Genomic DNA, 16,280 nt, shown 5'->3' on the forward strand with positions numbered 1-16,280 from the left:
AGGCAAGGGGATTTCCATGGACCTATGGTTTCTCTATAACATTGTTGGTCTGTTTTACCTTTCTTTATTTTATCAAAAAAGAGGAATATGGCAACTTTTATTTTTTACCCAACAACACTGTATAAGATTTAGGGCCCGATTCTGATACAGGTTGGAAAGCTTCCCGACCAAATCGGTTTGGAAATGGTTTCCGACCCACTCGGATCGAGAGAGCCCGACCGACAGAGTACAATGCATCCGGATGCTTCTTGATTCGATTTGGTTGGGCTCCCATTGACTTCAAAGGAAGCATATGTTCCTAACTGCATCCTAGTTGGGTCATCGGTCGGTAAGACATGTTCCCGATCCGATTTGGAAGGAGCAAATGCTGTTAGGAGGCTTTCCTAACCACATCGGAATCAGGCCCTAGGTGGGAATGCTTTCCTAACCGCATCAGAATCAGGCCCCAAATATGAAACCACATCTTAAATGATGGTTATGTTTTGATGGGGGTCATCCCACACCAAAATAACCAGTTTTTCTTACCTTTTTTATTAATGGTCATATACTGTTCCAGAACTATATAACACTTCAGATATAACATATAAAACCTGTGGGTCATGGTTGACAAGCTTGTCTCCTATAAAAATCGAATATGCTACTTACAAGTAAGCATCTGTTCTTGGCATGTAGGGCTGCTGACATTCATATCTGTGCATAGATCGCCGCCTAGTGTTGGGTCCGGATGATCGCACATTGTTGTCCTGGAAGAGTCTTCGAAGTATCACGAGAAAAGTGGCTCCTCCCCTGGACTACAGTGCGCATGGGCATCGACTCCATCCTCAGATTGCTTTTAGCCATTGTGGACAAGATGGAGTGAAACTAAGTGAATGATGACCATGCTAGAAGTATGTGTGAATTCTGCAGCTGCTACAGGCGCCGGGGAGGAGGCCGGGCGATATGAATGTCAGCAGCCCTACATGCCAAGAACAGATGCATACTGGTAAGTAGCATATTCGGTTCGAGGCATGTGGGCTGCTGAATTCATATCTGTGCATAGAATACATAGCAGTCCCTCCATTAACGGCGGCCGCCCGTGCCAGCTGCAGCAGTTTGGAAAAGTGTTTTCAGAACAGCCTGCCCTGCAGCTGCCTGCTGTTTAGAGTGCACATCAACACAATAATGTTTTGTAAATGTGTGTGTGGTAGACCATGTGGCTGCTCTACATATGTCTTCCAAAGGGATATTTCCAAGGAAAGCCATGGAGTCCCCCAACTTTCTGGTGGAGTGGGCCCGTGGTGAAATGGTGAGAGTACGCTTGGCTTTCAGATAGCAGATCTGAATACATTTAACGATCCACCTGGCTATACCAGCTTTGGAAATGGGGTTACCTTTGTGTTGTGGCGCAAAGGCAACAAAGAGTTGCTTAGTTTTTCTAAAATCCTTGGTCCTATCAATGTAATACATCAGGGCCCTTTTGACGTCAAGCGTGTGAAGCATTCTCTCCGCCAATGACTCAGGATTTTGGAAGAACACAGGTAGTTCAATAGTCTGGTTAATATGGAATTGAGACACTACCTTAGGAAGGAATTTAGGGTTAGTACAAAGCACCACCCTGTTAGAATGAATTTGAATAAATGGCTCTTGGATAGTCAGTGCCTGGAGTTCACTAACTTGTCGCAGCGACGTAATCGCTATAAGGAAAGCCACTTTCCATGTCAAGAATTGAATTTCGCAGGAATGCAGTGGTTCAAAAGGGGGACCCATCAGCCGGGTGAGGACCACATTGAGGTTCCACTCAGGAGCTGGTGGAGTCCGCGGAGGAATGACTCATTTGAGTCCTTCCAGAAAAGCTTTAATGGCAGGCGCCCTGAAGAGTGAGAGGTGCTGCCTGTTTTGGAGATAAGCAGCCATTGCGGACAAATGTATGCGAATGGAAGCATAGGCCAGATTACATTTGTACAGATGTGAAAGATAACAAATGATGTTCTGGATAGATGCATCTAGCGGGTTAATGCTGTGGTCTGCACAATAAATGACAAACCGCTTCCACTTTGCCGCATAGCACGCTCTAGTGGTGGGCTTCCTTGCCTCCCGGATGATGTCCATACAGTCAGGAGGTAAGTTGAGGTAGCCAAACTCTAAGACCTCAGGAGCCAGATCGCCAGGTTGAGCTGTTGCCGATCTGGATGCTGAATGTCGCCATGGCTCTGCGTCAAAAGCCTGGGTGTGAGGCGCAGCCTTTGATGCGGTACCACGGACAGTTCCAGAAACGTGGTGTACCATGGTTGGCGAGCCCACGTTGGAGCAACCAGGATGAGAGTCATCGAGTGCTGCTTCAGCTTGCGTGCCACCAGCGGTATTAGAGGTGCTGGGGGAAAAGCGAACGCAACTTTGCCTGACCAGTTCATCCATATCGCATTGCCCTGCGACTGTGGGTGTGGAAACCTGGCGGCGAAGCTTTGGCATTTTGCGTTCTCCTTTGTGGCGAACAGGTCTATCTCTGGATGACCCCACCTTTGGAAGTACGGGTGGAGTACTAATGGATGTATCTCCCACTCGTGCATTTGGTGGCTGTACCTGCTGAGCAGGTCCGCCATCTGATTGTCCTTGCATGGGAGGTGTTCTGCCATGAGGAAGATGTTTCTCTGAATGTCCCACTTCCACATGCTCTGAGCCAGATGAGACAACTGTGGAGAGTGTGTTCCTCCCTGATTCTGAATGTAGTACATGGCCGTCATGTTGTCCGTCCGGATCAACACGACCTTGTTGCACAGATGTACTTTGAAGGCCTTTAGTGCCATGAAGATTGCCATCAGTTCCAGAACATTGATTTGCATCTTCCGCTGCTGTTGTGTCCATAGTCCCTGCACAGTGTAATGGAGTACATGAACTCCCCATCCTTGGAGAGATGCGTCCGTCGTCAGGATGATCTGTGGCACAGGCTCTTGGAACGGTCATCCCTTGCAAAGGTTTTGTGGATTCCACCAATGCAGAGAGTTGTATGCCCGACCGCTCACCAACACTAGGTCTTTCAACTGTCCGTGAGCCTGAATCCACTGACGTGCTAAGCACTCCTGAAGCGGACGCATATTTAGTCTCGCGTGCGGGACTATGGAGATGCAGGAGGCCATCATGCCTATCAACTGCATGAACACTCGTGCTGGAAGCGAGTGTTGGGGTTTGAATCGTTGAATCAGCGATTGAATGCTGTTGACCCTCACTGAATTTGGCTGTGCTGTGGCCGCCAGAGTGTTTATCGTCGCACCCAGATACTGCCGTATGTGGGCGGGTTGCAGGTGGGACTTTGGGTAATTCAGTGAGAATCCCAGATTGTGAAGAAGGTGAATGGTGTGGGACATGTGGGCGGCACACTGCTGGGCTGACCTTGCCTGGATGAGCCAGTCGTCCAGATAAGGGCATACGTGAATGTTTTGTCTCCTCAGGTGCGCTGCCACTGTCGCCAGGCACTTTGTAAACACCCTGGGTGCCATAGTGACTCCGAAAGGCAAAACCTTGAACTGGTAATGTTGGTTTTGGATGGTGAACCGGAGGTATTTTCTGTGTGACGGGTGCAGCGGAATGTGAAAATACGCATCCTTTAGGTCTAAAGTTGCGAGAAAATCCCCTTGACTGAGCAACTGGAGCACTTGCTGCTGGGTCAACATATGAAAGTGTTCCGATAGAATGTACTGATTGAGGGGTCTGAGGTCCAGTATGGGTCTGAGGTACCCGTCCTTTTTTGGTATCAAGAAGTACAGTGAGTAAACTCCTGTGCCTCTTTCTTCCACAGGCACAAGCTCGATTGCCCCTTTTTGCAGCATGACGATGACCTCCTGCTGCAATAAGTGCAAGTGCTCGTTGGACATAGGACGGTGTCTTGGTGGCAAGTTGGGTGGAGTGGATGTTAACTCCAGACAATAACCGTACTGTATGAGCTGTGTGACCCACCTGTCTGTGGTGATGGTTTTCCAGACCGGCAGGAACTGCTGAAGTCTCCCCCCGACCGGTGTTGCATGGTCGGGGGGCAGTGACAAGGCGTCACTGTTTGTTGGTGGAGAGGATCTGGAGTTGTTGTTTCCACGACCCCTGCCCTTGGCGCTGTTACCACGATATCCAACTCGACTTTGTTTGGTGTATGTGGACTGCGTGTTGCCTTTGTAGTACTGCGTGGTTTGGGAGAGCTGGCCTCTGGAAACGCCTCTAGTGCTTGAGCGACGAAAAGACCCGCCCATGAATTGCTGGGACTGTAAGGCCCCCATGGACTTAGCAGTTTCAGTGTTCTTCTAATTTTTTCTAAGGTGGTGTCCACCTCTGGGCCAAACAGATGATCTGGATTAACAGTCTGATTAAGAATGGTGGTCTGTATCTCTGGCTTAAACCCCGAGATTCTGAGCCAGGCATGTCATCTCAACATGACACTAGTGTTGACAGCCCTGGCTGCGGTGTCAGCCGCGTCTAGTGCACATTTAATTGAAGCATTGGATATTAGCTTCCCCTCCTGAATAAGCATCTCAGCTGCCTCCTTGTATTCGTCTGGCAGGTGCTGCAACAGGGTCTCCAGTGTGTCATAGTGTGCCCTGTCATACCTCGCTAGAAGCGCTTGTGTATTGGAAATGCGCCAGATATTGGCCGCTTGGGCTGCCACCCTTTTCCCTGATGCCTCAAACACCTTATATTCTTTGTCTGGGGGAGGAGCATCACCCATTGTCTGAGAATTAGCCCTCTTTCGGGCATGTGAAACAACAAGAGAGTCCAAAGGCAACTGTCCTTTGATGTAAGTAGGATCAGTAGGCGCAGGTTTATACTTCTTCTCAATCCTAGGGTTTATCACCCTGGCTCTGGTAGGTTCCTTAAAGATCTCCCCAGCATGTTTTAAGACACCCTTTCACATAGGCAGAGTCTTGACAGTTCTCTCTGAGACTGAAAAGGTATCAAAAAGAAAATCCACGTCAATGGGGTCAGCATGGAGCTGGACGTCATGGTTTTTAGCCGCCCATTCAATTAGGGCATTGAAGCCTGCTGAATCTTCTGTAGGTGATGTCTTTACAGAATAAAGTTGAGTGTCTGGGGCAGCATGAGGATCACCTGGGTCAGCACCAGCAGCCCAGGGTTCATTGGTATCATCAGGGTCTGTGTAGACAAGATAGCTGTACTCATCCTCATCATCGCCCTCCCCAGCGTCCACGTCAGGGTAAGTGGGCGAGACATTATGGGCATGTGGAGAAAGCGGTTCCACAAGGACAGGAGTCGAAGTAGAGTCCTTCTTTTTCTTTAAAGGAATTTTGTAGGACTCCATTGGCTGTTCCGGGGGAAATTTTCCGCTTGTGGAGGGAAAGTCTGCCCGTTTCGACATCAATAAAGTGTTCTTGTTGTTCTTCTAATGAAGATTGCCAATGTTTCAAGGTGAAAACCACCGTCGTCGACTTCGGCACTGAGGGCACCTTCTCGGGCACGCTGACAACCAATTTAGGGGTGAAAACCTTTGGCGCCACCTTCGGCGGCAACGTGAAGTGAATGGGCGTCGACGCCTTGTGAGGTTTCTCGACCGGCTTCGAAGGTGGAGGGTCTCTTGGTCCCACCGCCGAGGCCTTGTCCTTGATGCGCTGTAGGGAGTCCGTCACTTGCTTGGTGAAAGCGGCGAACGGTTGCGTCGATCCGACTGGATCCTTCGAGCCAGCCGCAGGCGTGGACTCATGGGCTGCACCGCTTCTGGCCTTGTCTTGTTGACGCGGAGTCTCGAGAACCTTCGGATCACCGAGTCCTTTGTTGGTGTCGACCGTCTTCGGCGCCGATTTACTCGGCTCGACCACCTTGACCTTTGTCTTCAGCGTGACAGACTTCGTCTCGACGCCCTTGACTTGTGCCTTCGGATCGACAACACCCCTCTGCTTCTTTGGCGCCGAGGGCTCCGAGGCCTTGGATCCGACCAAAGTAATGCGCACTTTCGGTTTCGAGGGGGGCACCAGTGCTGTTGCTTGTGTCGAGACCGTTGGTTTCACTTTTGGTTTTGATTTTGCAGGGTGCGGCTCAATAGTAATGTCCGTGGCCGAGCCCGAAGGCGGGGCCGTAGATCCCATTGTAAGATCTTGGGTAAGGCCTAGTGGCTATCCCTCGACCTGAGCCTTATGAAGCGGTACGGCCCCAGTGTCAGTGTGAGGTAGCTCATCGCTCGAGCTATCTTCTATGGCCCCAAAGGATGAATAGTCGATAGGGTCTGTGGCGTCAACTGGGCCCTCCACGCCGAAAGCACGCGGGTATATGGAATCCGGCTCGGAACCGAGCTGGAAGAATTAGGCACCGAACGCAAGACTATACTGACGAAGAAAACTAAAGACCTTTTGGCCTTAGGAAAGTATTTTATCGATTTCTACTAGAGGGAACCAATATACATCCGAACCCAATGGCGGAAAAAAACAATCTGAGGATGGAGTCAATGACCATGCGCACTGTAGTCCAGGGGAGGAGCCACCTATCTCGTGATACTTCGAAGACTCTTCCAGGACAACAATGTGCGGATCATCCGGACCCAACACTAGGCGGCGATCTATGCACAGATATGAGTTCAGCAGCCCACATGCCTCGAACAAAATATTACGGTGGAAGGAACTTGTTTGGCCTTTTGCACACAGCAAAACAATTCTTGCACTTTCTTTTTCTTCCAGCCAGAAAATCAGTGATTCTGGCCCTGCTTATGGCTGGGTTGGGTTGTGCAAATTCACTTTAATCAGGTCTCCCATATAACCTAGTACTCTCACTTGTGGACCTTGCACTGGCTCCCAGTGAATAAACACATTTTGTTCAAAATCTTGCTTCTGATGTTTAGAGCGCTGCATTAAACAGGCCCAATCTATCTATCAGCCAGAATACGATTAAACTGTACAAATAGGAATTTGCGTTCCACCAAAAGATGCCTTGCGGAAGTCCCTACGATCCACCTTTCGAAAGCAGGTGGCTTGTCTTTTTCCTTCTTGGGCCGCTTGGCTTGGAATAAACTCCATCTCGACTAACTGACTCTGAGTGTCAGTTTAAAAAGAAACTGAAAACCTGTCTTATCTCTCAGAATTAGGCCTGGCATTTTCTCCTCACCTGTTACAATGACTAGTGCGAAGACAGTCTTTTGAGTAGCTGTGCGCTTTATAAGTCCGGTTTCATTTCATTTCATCCATTTCGGGTCTGGTTGTTTCCCAATTGTACTTGTCTGGTTGCTTTCTCACTGGACTCATCTGGAATTCCTTTGTTCCTCATGTTCCTGCAATCCACGTTCTTGCTTCTCATATTCTCAATCCACATTTTCCTTCACACCTTTTTGTTTGGATTGGGCAGTAGGGTCATGTTTTCTGGACTCCCGTTTTTTTCTCTTCCTGCTGTGGATTATTTCAGAGGTAATCTCAGACCACCAGTGTAATCCTAGTGTCTCGCGTAGCCGCTCGAGAAAAAAAAGCCCTTACCTGCGCACAAAGGCCCTTCACTAAGCGCCAAGAAGACCTGCTCTTGACATGCTGCAGCGCCACCAAAATAAAAAGATGTACCAAGTCTAGGACCTCCTAGCAGCAGTTAATAACTTAATTCTCCAGCTCCAAAATGTAGCCACTGAAAACGCATCTGTGCGCCATTCTCCAGTAGTTTTGCAATAACGGTCCTTCTATAATCCTTTGTCCGACCTGATTCAACTAAGAGTAAACAGAATTCCTTGAAAATTAAGAGTGTTTGCCTACTTGCACAATTACTTTACTTTTAAACCCTGCATTTGCAACAGTGAAGGATTCAAGATGGGGTTCATAGTAAGTAGTACAACAGGAAACGCCTTAGGGTGAGCCACGCCATTAGTTCCAGAGGCAAGTCCATCCCTTGATAATTTTCCAGCCTTCTCAACAGATTTCAAGAAGATGTTAGATTGTCAAGATGAAACATATTCAGCTCAGGAGGAGATTTTGGAGATTTATCAAGGCTCGTAGTATCTTCAGACCTATATTTCCTAGATTAAGACCATGGCCAGAGAAATTCACTGGCCTACTTCAGCACTAATCACTCTGTTTCGTGAGGGGCTAAAAGACGAGTAAAGGGATAAACTCGCTAAAGTCGACAGACTAGCATCTTTGCAAGAGCTCATGTAACTGACTATCCAAATTGACAGTTGAATACGGGAGAGTAGAATGGAATATCAGAAGCAGGTACAGGGTATGGTCTGTAACAAACCTTTTTTTCGGGCCAAGCTCAAAACTCCTGTTGAAGGAAGAACTAATGCAGGTTAGCTTCACAAGAAGTCCCTTGACCGAAAGAAAAAAACAAGTTGATGAAAGAAGGGCTTATGAGTCCTTTTTGTCAACTCAAGAACTTGGGAAGATAAAAGGCGTGTTCCTAGTTCAAGGAGTACACACAAGTTTGAAAGGAAAGATCCTTCTCCAGTTTTTAAAGTCTTCTTAGGTTTTTCTGCTTTAACAAGAACTTCAGGTTCAGTCCCATCGCTATTAAGTACCAGTTCTTGTATGCTGCTTATGTTCAAATGTATGTATGGATATTCAATGGGCATAATAACATCAGATTCCTTTTAAAAGAAGGCGATTCTGATAGCAGTTGAAGCAGTAAACAAAATCTTAGTAGCCTCTGGATTAGCTACAGAGGAGACAGAGATCATGTTACTTTGTGTTTCAATTCTTTATGAAAATATTGCCTTTGATCTACTTTCAAACCCCTCGTCATCTAGGGCATCAGTTGGTTAGCCAGACACAATCTATACATTAGCTAGTCCACAATAAATAAATGTCTTGTTTCAGAATTTGGTGTCACCGATTGTTCAACTGAACAATCTGCAACCACCTGCAATTCTGAAATCTTATTGGACCATACTTAAGAATTAATTGCTCAGTTTACAGATATTCGGGGAACTTACCAACAGTATCTTGATGTTTTTCAAGAATCCAGCTCTAAAGAGCCACATCAGTTCATGAACACGATCTTCTCTGACCTGATTGAACTATGGTTGTCTATCTTTACAATAGTTTTTTTTTTTTTTTGAGGATCATGAGAACCATCCACTGCATGTCAAATGAGTCTTACAATGACTGAGGAAGAACAAGTTGTTGGCTATACCCCGAAAATCCCGATCTGAAAACAATTCCATTAAATAATTGGGCTATATTCCTTTCCTCTAAAGGGATCGCCATGGTCAAAGCAATTTTGAACAGGTTAATCCCTTCTTCTATAAAAGAGACAGAATTTTTTGAGCTTGTAAAATTACTACTGGAATGGTATCCAATCGCTGATCTCTTCCTTAAGAAGAACAAGATTTTTCAATGGACTCATTAAGCCAGGCTCCTGTCCTTCAACAACCGGATTCTTCAGAACCACTGCTCCTGGAAACCAATGCCTTAGACCAAGCGATGGGTGCTGTTCTGCTCCAAGCAGCTTCTTATGGGTGGGATCATCCAATTTGTCATAGAAGTTTACCCCAGCTGATCTCATCTGCGTAGTTTCAGAAAAGAAACTCCTCACAATTAGATCGGATGTAATTGAATAGAGATATTTTCTCATAAGTCATGAATTTCAGGTGTCAGTCGCACTGATCATCGAAACCTGCAAGTGTTGCAACAGGCTAAGTGTAGGAATAGTAAACAAGTAATGGGGATTTTTTCTACCAATTTGATTTCTTTCTAACGTTCATACCTGGAACTGATACATTTTTTTTACAAATTCTGTATCCTGGTGATACTCTGTACAAAAGAAATTCAACCCAGCGGAAAAGACCATTGCGCCTCAAGCATTTCTCTCAACCTCGTCCTCATCTTTTTTGGGAATTAGACATTTTAAGAAACCAAGAAGGTTCATCTTCATCGCCTTGAAAACAGAATTCCTCTGTTTCAATTAATAACTGTTGATGGGTTAATCTCTCTTCTTGGTGATCTTTTTACTCCATCAAAGAAATTACAAAAAAAGATGGTTCTTCAGTTGTGCCATGATTCTCAATTTCCTATCATACGACTCATAGAAGTATTGATGAGAAGAAAATTCTGCTGGTCGTCTCTCCATCAGGACATGGCCATTTATGTAAATTCTTGTAAAATTTGCACTGAGACTCAAAAGAAAGCTGGCCTGCTAATGATACATGAAATACCTACTAGCCCCTTGGTAATCATTTCATCAGCCTTTATTTTCAATCACCCACTGTCTGAAAGTTGTACTACGATTATGATCATAGTAGAATGATTCTAAAGTCTACTACACAGTTGGTCATTTCCTTCGATGGAGACAGTGGAGGCAAGTTTCATGGCTGACCTCAAAAAGCGCAATAGAGGGGGTAGAAGGCCTGAAAAGGGCGAAGGAAGCCCAAGAAACGAATGGAAAGGTAAAAAAAGCACAAGAGGTGAAAGAGAGAACAAACAGAAAAACGAGTGAAAAAGAGCACAGTGGCACAACGTATGAAAGAGGAGGCAAGCAGAAATAAAAAGTGAAAAAGAGCACAGAGGAACAAGGGGTGAAAAAGAGAGCAAGCAAAAAGTGAATGAAAGAGTGAAAAAACGAGTAAAAAGAGCACTGAGACACAAAAAATGAAAGCAAGCAGAAAAGCGGGTGAAAAATTCACAACAAGCATTTACAATGCAATGGTTTTGCCTTTGTTAAAGTTAGAGCTATTGGCATTGCTCTTGACATTATTTTTATTTATGTTTTTTTTAACATAAATAAATGGCATTGTCATTTACAATGCCATTAGCTTTATCTATCGCAAATGACACACACAAACACACACAGAGCCCCCCACACACAGCCACACAGAGCCCCCCACACACACAGCCCCCCACACACACAGCCACACAGAGCCCCCCACACACACAGCCACACAAAGCTTCCTACACACACAGCCACACAGAGCCCTCCACACACACCAACACAGCACAAGCAGGCAACAGGGGCACACGGAGGCACAAGCAGGCAACAGGGGCACACGGAGGCACAAGCAGGCAACAGGGGCACACAGAGGCACAAGCAGGCAACAGGGGCACACAGAGGCACAAGCAGGCAACAGGGGCACACAGAGGCACAAGCAGGCAACAGGGGCACACAGAGGCACAAGCAGGCAACAGGGGCACACAGAGGCACAAGCAGACAACAGGGGCACACAGAGGCACAAGCAGACAACAGGGGCACACGCAACAGGGGCACGAAAACGGAGGCACAAGCGGGCAACAGGGGCACAAAAACGGAGGCACAAGCAGGCAACAGGGGCACGAAAACGGAGGCACAAGCAGGCAACAGGGGCACGAAAACGGAAGCCCAAGCAGGCAACAGGGGCACACGGAGGCACAAGCAGGCAACAGGGGCACACGGAGGCACAAGCAGGCAACAGGGGCACGAAAACAGGCACAAGCAGGCAACAGGGGCACGAAAACTGAGGCGACAGGAGCACAAGGAGGCACCAACAGGCAGTGTCATAAGATGACATGCTGATCAGTATGTTAAATTAAGTATATAAAAAGGTATTTGCATGCAACAAATGTACTACAATAAAAGCCTCATGGGCACAGCTCACAAACGTGTTTCAAAACAAGCACCTCAAACAAATGGGTCTTGGCCACACAAATTAGCAATTGCCACAAAACGCTAGATTAGACAATAGGGCTTTGGAGAATGGGAAAAACATTTTTTTAATGTGCCCCTGAAAGGACATCACAAAACTTGGTAGTGAAAGAATGTGCATGCTTCAAAAAAAGAGGGAAACATTGGAAACCTAGAGTAGCTAGAGTAGAAAATAACTACAACATGTTTTAACAATATAGAATTTGCTTGAAGAGAAGTGCACCTTGATGACAAGGAGTTGGTGGGGTATCCTACACTTACCTCACCTTGTTAATGGCCTTGGTTCAAGAGTTCTAGCTAATTAAAGCATAGTTCTGATAGACAAACGACAATGATCTTAAAGACTAAATACAAGCATTAGTTCCTCAATGGAGAGTGGGAGCCAGGGGGATCCATGACAAGCAAGGGATGTCAGACTAAACTGGCAGCTGAATACCAGTACACTTCAAAATGTAGACACCACATAATTCCCTGTCCTCTTCCATCTCAGTCTACTGAAGTGTGTACAAATGCAGATTTCATATTCAAAAGGAGCAATGAATTATTAGAAAAAACAAGAGACTTGGACCACTTCCTAATCAGAAGTGATCCTCAAATGTTGAGGCTCTGTGGGTAGATAAGGACAGCCAGCAGAAGCTACCACAAAGGAAGGAACATCATAACAGTTATTTCAAAGCCAAAGATGATATAGCAGCCTTTTAAGAGCCAACCACAAAATCTGAAAACTGGTGAGAGGAGAGAGTGGAGCAGAATGCAAACATCATTAAAAATAGCAAGGCATCAGAAGGGCCAATGTCTCAATAACTACATATACATTGAAAATGTTTTCTGCTATTTATACACCAAAGGAAATGTAGCTCAAAACAAATGTGACCAACTACAGTAGTTATATTATAGGCATTGTCTACTTTCTACAATTTTCCCACACACCATCTTCAATGGAATATTGCCAAGTGGTTGTTCAGTCCCAATTAAAAGCCAGTATGGTTGGAATGGGTGAACATGTTAACTAGAGAAGAACGGCACAGTGAAAGTAAACACCATAATGCCCAGTCTCCAGCTTGTTTAATGCTTTACCATAATTATGCAGGAGTGTAATCAACAACTATGGCAATGCCAAAGGAGCAGAAAAAAAAGAAGATTTCGTACTACTTGACTAAAACTAAAGGGAGTATCAAAGGTCCCAAAAGTTGAACTCCACAGTGCAAAATCATGGCTAACTTCCTGAAACGCAGGAGGCGCTTCTTAAGAGCTGGTGAAATTAACAACAGAACCAATTCTACATTTCTACCCCTTCTTACAACCAAGGCAGCATATATTTAACAACGCATCACAAAATAACTTTTACTGACCAAATAGTTTAAAGAAGTGCTGCTAACACTTATGGCGACAGCATGCCCCGCAATTCGAATTAGCAGAATCACCCAGTCTTTATTTTCTCTAAGGTGTCTTTATCACTTGTATCCACGTTTTAAAGTGGAAAAATTACACTTTGTGGCGGCTGTCTTTCTCCAATCATTTCTGACTTATTTCAAAAGGAAGAGCATCGATTTTGGAATAGGCTAGAATGTATTAACACACATGCGTGTTCTTTTAACTTGATAAGCGCAAATGTATTTGACTGCTCTCACAGAGTATATGCTTTGGCAGAGATAATTACACCACTGGATATTACGCATGTAACAGTAGATATTATTTCGTTTTTCTAAAATAAGACAGATTGCCTTAGGGTCACTACGAGGCACTTGTGGATCCAGTTCAAAGCAAAAACTTGAATCATGGGTTAACGTAGTTAAGATTACATTCACTCACACTCATCACTCTGCCCAACCAGCCAGGTCTCCTCACATTTTATGAAGCGAAGGTTGTTGACTTTGCTCTCAACATGGGGCTAATAGCATTTCAGGACTCAGGGCCCAAAGCACCAAATAATCTGAAGGTATGGTGCTGAATAAGATGCAAGACGGCCATTGTTACATTTCTAGCTGGAGTTTACTGAGGAACTAGCTTTTGCAATCAGTATGACCCTATCTTTTAGTGTGCTAAATTATACTGAATTTTCTCCTCCAATCTTACAGAAGTCAGTAGAGTACATTCTAGATTAGTAAGTGGGAAAAGGGAAAATGAGGGCTGGAAGGAGGACTGCGGACGCCGTGGGGGTTGCAAGGTTTAGCATGGTGAAGGTGTTGCAGGCGTGGGTGCGCTGAGCCAGGTAAGGGCTAAGACTCTGTGGAGCGGGGGAATGGAAAGTCATCACACGGTGTGTCCGGGACAGGGGAGGATGTGCGAGGTAGGGCTACATCGGTTTATGTAAGAAACGCTGGTAGCGCGTTGGCTCCGGGTAGATTGAGGTTCGATAAGTGGGTGGTGAAATCACGGGGAGAGGTGCCGGGGCGGGGAGGAGGCAGGCGAGAAACTGGCAATGTGGATGTGTGGAAGCGAATAGAGTGCCGGAGGGCGCTCATGCGGGGTGGTGAGTCAGTGACTGGACGCAAGCCAGACAATGGAATTGTGTCCGTCGATTGGCGGAGTCTGGCACACAGGCAAAAGAGGGGCGGTGGCCTATGGTAGGGAGGGTAGGTGGAGACCACAATCGCCTGGAAGCTAGCGATAACCTGAGGGGGCTGTAGAGTGTAAGCGGGGGAGCGAGGAACTGGGGAGGACGGGAAGTGCGTTTCGGGGAGAGCACGGTGAGGGCAACTTACAGCAGCCAGAAATGGCAAGGCGTGGAAAAGTAGTTTCTCAGGTGGACCCAAGGCTCAACGGAGTCCGGAATGCATTCCCTCCACAGAAGACGGCCGGAGCAGGAAGGCGATGCAGCAGAGCGGGAGGGGGGCGGGAACGGGCATTGTAGAGGAAAGCACGGTCACCAGCGGGAGGGGGGCGGGAACGGGGACGGGAGACGCTGCGAGCAGGAGAGGGGGTGGGAACAGCGGGAAATTAAAGCAAGCACTCACCTGGACTTCTTCCGGGTGCCTTCAATGCCGGACCGGATTCGGGGGCGTTCCCGGCTTTCGGCTGACGTCGCGTGACGTCGGCAAAAGCCAAAGAATCTCGGGAACGCCCCCGTGTCTACTCCGGCATTGACGGACAGGCCCCTCGTCCAATGGCTAGGCTCCATTTATGGAGCCAGCCAATGAATGACGAGGGCCGTTCCTGTCTCCCGTATAGATCTCAAGAGGTTTTTGCCTGCGCAAAAAAGATGCGCAGAGCGCATCTTTTCGCGAGGCAAAACCTAAAAAAAGACACAGCCGCTCAGAGAATCTGTGTAAACATCGGCAGCAGGCGCCGGCTTTCCCAAAGCAGATAACAGACCAAAGCTTTCAATCAATTTTCGAAAACAAGTACTAAAAAACACTCGTCATTAGGCGTGTTGGTAACAGCTAGTCAGCACCACCTTGAATGGGAAACAAACAGCCCCGTCATCCTGTTAAAGAAAGAGAAGACACCACTTCCGACAAGGAAAGCGCTGCCGCACACACAGTATTAGGAAATGACAAGTGAAAAGTTCATTATGAAAGGTGTTAAGACTGGTGTTTCAGTTTTGGCACATAGCATAGCGCCTGTAACCGCTGTTTTATTTTTGTAGCACTGAGAATACTAGGGTCCGGGTTGCATACACTGCCCATGGGATGATAGTTTACTGCGAGGCGCTATTTAACATAGTACATATAATAAGTACGAGTGCATGACTGTTAAACAATCAAAAGTCGATGTTTTTCGTCCACTACACTAAAAAAAAGTGCTCTCAAACAGTAGTGACCATCGTGATAAGAAAAAGAGCAGGGAGCCGTGATATCTGTGAACATTTTATGGCAAAAACAACGACATACCTTTCTATCTGACCATGTTATGTTGATAAACAACTGCGGCTGTTTCAATTATTATTTTAGAACAGACTAGTTAAAACGAGTAATCGTGTTTGGAGTTATCTCACAGGAAGCATAAATTAAGATTAAAATGTGTTAAAGGAATGTCGGTGTGGCACTGGCGCGTTGCTGTCACCGGGAGTCGCTGTCCTGTCAGTTTTCCAGCAGTGAAGGCTAGTGTCACATATTCCGGCCGGAGTGCATGACTGGAAGCCAAACGACAAGGCACGTTTATTCCGCTGCGTAAGCACCACGCATCATCGGCCTGCTGCATTAATTATCCAGGATCCTTGGGCTGGCACTGAAGGCGTGCGGTTGACAGACAGGAGTGCCCCCACCCCCCTTCCAAGCAGCTGTGTGCGCACATCTAAAGCAAAGCTGGGAGGGTTCCAAAAGGAAAACACTGCGCAGTGTGCCGGGTCTCCGCCTCCTCGGTGCATGGGCTTATAGGGGGAGGGGTGGGCACTGGGCATAGCGGCCTGATGCGACTTCGTGCGTAAACAACTCAAAAACACCTGCTCTAGCTGATGTCTTTCTTTCTGAGCCTCCATATGTGATCTACTTTCTGAAGATACCTGTTCCCAGAGCTCTTTTAAGGCCAGGTTATGGCCATTTGGCAAATAAATGTCTCTGTTACTGAAACATATATATATACATTGAACTTTAGTTGGCAGACCGAGGGGGGTCGGCGTGGCTATCAATGGTGCAGTAGATATTGTGGCAATAGGGCGTAAGGGCATTGGGGGCCCACTGTAGCCAAACTATAGCCGTTTTTTGTGGTGCTATCCAGTCTGTGGAGAACTGGGACGGACAGTTTTCTAGCCTGAACCAGGGGCCGTGTCATCCTTAATACACCAC

The sequence above is a fragment of the Lissotriton vulgaris genome, chromosome 4_1 (genome assembly GCF_964263255.1).
Source record: "Lissotriton vulgaris chromosome 4_1, aLisVul1.2, whole genome shotgun sequence".
NCBI lineage: Eukaryota > Metazoa > Chordata > Amphibia > Caudata > Salamandridae > Lissotriton > Lissotriton vulgaris.